Raw genomic sequence first — 3,949 nt, forward strand, 5'->3', positions numbered from 1 at the left:
GTCAACGACGCCGATGGCACTTGGCTCATGCCTCTTGGCTCTTGGCTGTTGCCTGGCTGTTGCCTGTTAGCGCTTGGGGTCTTAGCGCTGCTTGGCTGCTGGCATAAGCAAGAGCTGGGGCAACGTATTAACACATATTCATCATTACACTGTGCAACAAGTGTGTGGTTCAAGTGAATGGCAATTCAATGGGGAAGCAAAAAGGAAATAAAATTATATATACATATATTTATATTTAACTTAATTAATTTTATTTTATTTTATTTTTATTTTTTAGTTGAATCTCGTTTATTTTTTTATGTATTTTTTATTAAATATATTTTCTTTTTATTTATAAATAAAATAAACAGAATTTTAAAATTAAACATATTTAAAAAGAAAAATAAATAATATATACATATATGTAGATATAATTTTTTTTTAAAATATTTTTTATTAAATATTTTTCTCTGTTTTTTATTTTAATTTATTAATTAATTTATTTATTTATATATAAAGATATCATTTTTTATTTTTAAATATTTTTTATTAAATATTTTTCCTTATTTTTTATTTTAATTAATTTATTTATAAATAAAATAAAAAGAATTTTAAAACTTAACATATTTTACTTCATTTATTTTATTCATTTCATTCATTTATTTGATTGTATTTAGTTATTAAAAATTTTTTTTTAAGGCATATATTTTTTTACGTATTTTTTATTTTTAAAAAATTATGTTGTTCTTTATTTATACATAAAAAACAATGATTTTGAAAATAAATATATATCTAGAATCTATATCTATATTCATACACATGAATTACAGCTCAATACTGCTTCAATATAAGTCTCCCAGCTTGCTCCAGACAGAAAACTCTCCAAATTGATTCGTGTGTAGAGTTATGTGCAGCAGAGTGTTACTTAATGGCTAAGCGCAAAAACTTTTCATTTTAGAAGCCTACACACATCAACAGCAAAAGAGAGAGAGAAAGAGATGGAGAGAGGGATGGAGCAGCAGGAGGAAGAGGACTAGGGGGGTGATGGCGGTAGGGGGTTGTGGTTGGAGGGGTGCTATGGAGAGGCGTGTATGTCTAAAAGTAGTCATCATTAAAATTCCAACAGTGACACACACAGCAGCTAAGCAGGCAGGCAGCTAGGCAGGCAGGCAGGCGAATCGGTAGATTGTTGTTGTTAGTGCAACTGCAACTGCAACTGCGACTGCGACTGCGACAATGGCCAACAAATCCCCAACTGGGCGGCCAACTAGGCAAACACAATGGATGGCCAATGTGGACGCTGCGCTTGTTTCAATTTTCGTTAATTATGTTATGAAAAAAATAAATAAATAAAGTGAAGGCAGAAAGAAGCAAACAAACTAAATGAAGAGTGAAGAAGAAGAAGAAGAAGATCAGTGCAGATGCAGCAGCAGCAACGTGCAAGTTAATGAGTGAACACTGAGAGCGAGACGCCCAGCCAGGCAGCCAGCGAGGAGGCGACTGCTCAAGATTTATGGCCAGGCACACACACACACACACACACACATGGACATAGACGCCATGGGCATTATCAAAACTGAGAAATGCCAAAACCGTAAGCCCAAACGACAACCAAGCAGCAACAGCGGCAGTCCACGGGCTAAACGTGGGCGTTGAGTTCTTTAGTCTTATTTTCATTTACTTGACTTTGCGCTTGCTGCCTCTAATTAGCATTGCAACTGAATGGGGCACGTTGCACATACATGCATGCATACATACATACATACAAATGTATATTCATGTGTGACTGGGCGTCTCGCTGATCTGCGGGTCAGGCCAGACTCCCGTTTTTACCTTTTTAAGTGACAAGCAATGCTAATTACGGCGCAGCTACGCAAATCATTTGACGCACCATACAGCAACAATGCAACTCATTAAGGTGTGTGTGTGTGTGTGTAGAGTACCAATTACATTTGTTAAGCCTATTGAATATTAGCTGTAATAGCAGCTATGCAAATTAACAGTCGACTGTTAATGGTACTCTCTTAAATATTCGACAGTAACTATGTTATTAGCAGCAGTTAGTGTGCTTGCTCTAACAGCGTTATGTTAATGTCATCAGTATGCAAAAACTAACAGCAAACACTCAACTTAACATATGCATGGAGAGTAAAGCAATTCCAATTGGAAAATAGTAGCGCAAATGTTAATTGGCTTTCGAGCAATTAACAGACTACGCATACGTTCGGTTGCCTTGCAGTTACTTTGTTGTTTGCTCAAGTTAATCACTTATGCTAACACTTCCTTGCAATTATATGCACTTCAATGCATCTATGACTGTATGCGCTTATATATATGTATATATACTTTAATTAAATGTGCGGCAATCGCTGCCGCTGCTGCTGCCGTCGCCGACTTGAATATATTTTTTAATTAACGCCTTTTTCTTAGTTGCTCGCTCGTTTGCTTTCATTTTATTTCTTTTGCCATTTGTGCTTTCTTCCACTGTATATTTTTTGCTTTGCCCGCTGCAACTGCGCCAAGTGCATTAATTGTTAATTAATATTTGCCGCTGCCGCTGCCGCTGCCAGCAAATGCAATTAAAGCGCAAAGCGCACAATTAAATTATTGAATTGCTCTTGCCTGCTCGCTGTTGATATTGTTATTGTGGCTCTCTTGTTTAGTTATTTTTGTTGTTGCTGTTGCTTTTTATTGCCTATTTCATATGTAATTGGAAATATCATTATTTGCCTGCTACTTTTTTGTTGGCCCGATTCGATTCGATTAGCTGCGCTGAGACAATTCGCGCTCTCATAAATTTAACAGCGTCACCAGAGGTCGCCTCCTCCTCCCCGTGCGGTCGACTACCCCTGTGTGTGTGTCTAATTTAAATAGAATAACAAACTAATTAGTGTTGATATATTTATTTATATATTTAGTTTGCCTTTGTTTTTGTTTCTATTCTCCGCAAGCAATCACGATTGTTGTTTTTTCTCTATATAAATATATATACATATATTTTTAAATTGAAATGCCTTCGCTTTGTTGTGCTCGCTTCGCAATTGATTTATTGTTAATAAAATTTTGCTATTGCCTTGTTAAATGTAAATGTGGCCCGATCTGACTTGCATAAGTAATCAATATGCTAAGCACCCAAGCTAACAGCAAAGAAAACATAGTAATAAAAAAAAGAAAAAAATCAAATCAAATAAATAAAAATAACAACAAATAAACGCACACACACAGTCGTTTATTAATTACATATAATTCATCCAAACGTTAAACATTAAGCGATCTCCCTCTTGCAAAATGCTCAAGTCGCCGTTTGAATGCTCTGCACATATTCAAATCCCATTGGATTATTCTCTTATTAACAGCAGCTGCTGATTGGCATTTTAAATTTCCCCTCTCATAACAGCATTGACAGCTCTGTAAGCCTTCGTAGGCGCAAAGCTCGCAGCATAGCTGTAATACCGTCGCACAGTGTGTTCGCGGCGATTAGCACTGAGGGGAGAAGGGAAGAAGCAATTGGAAATAACCAGAGAATTTAAATGGCAACGCGCGCAAACGCCAAACGATTAGGCTAGACCGAGCAAGCAATATACGAGCCGAACAGTGCGCGAGAGTGAGAGAGAGGGAAAGACTGAGTGTGTGTACATACATATATACATGTGTCAGCAGCATGCCAATTAGCCGGCCTGCAGTCAGCGCTGCTGGCGCTGGCAGCGACGTCGCGGCGACAAGTTTCGTTTCGAACTCAAATCTCGTATATTTCGGTCAATTGCGTTTATTTTAAATTATATTTGTGTACGATTTTTATGAGCGCTGCTCTGTTGTTGTACTTGTCTTAAAATTAATAAACTGTCCTATTTTTAGCCAGCACCGAGTACAGTGGGCGAGAGAGAGAGCGAATTATACAACTGCTTAACAGCTGATTTTTCATCAACATAATTGCTGAGCTTTTTTGTGCACGACTTTTATGATTGATTGA

The sequence above is a fragment of the Drosophila navojoa genome, chromosome X, assembly GCF_054131105.1.
Source record: "Drosophila navojoa isolate 15081-1374.11 chromosome X, UAZ_NAV_1.0, whole genome shotgun sequence".
NCBI lineage: Eukaryota > Metazoa > Arthropoda > Insecta > Diptera > Drosophilidae > Drosophila > Drosophila navojoa.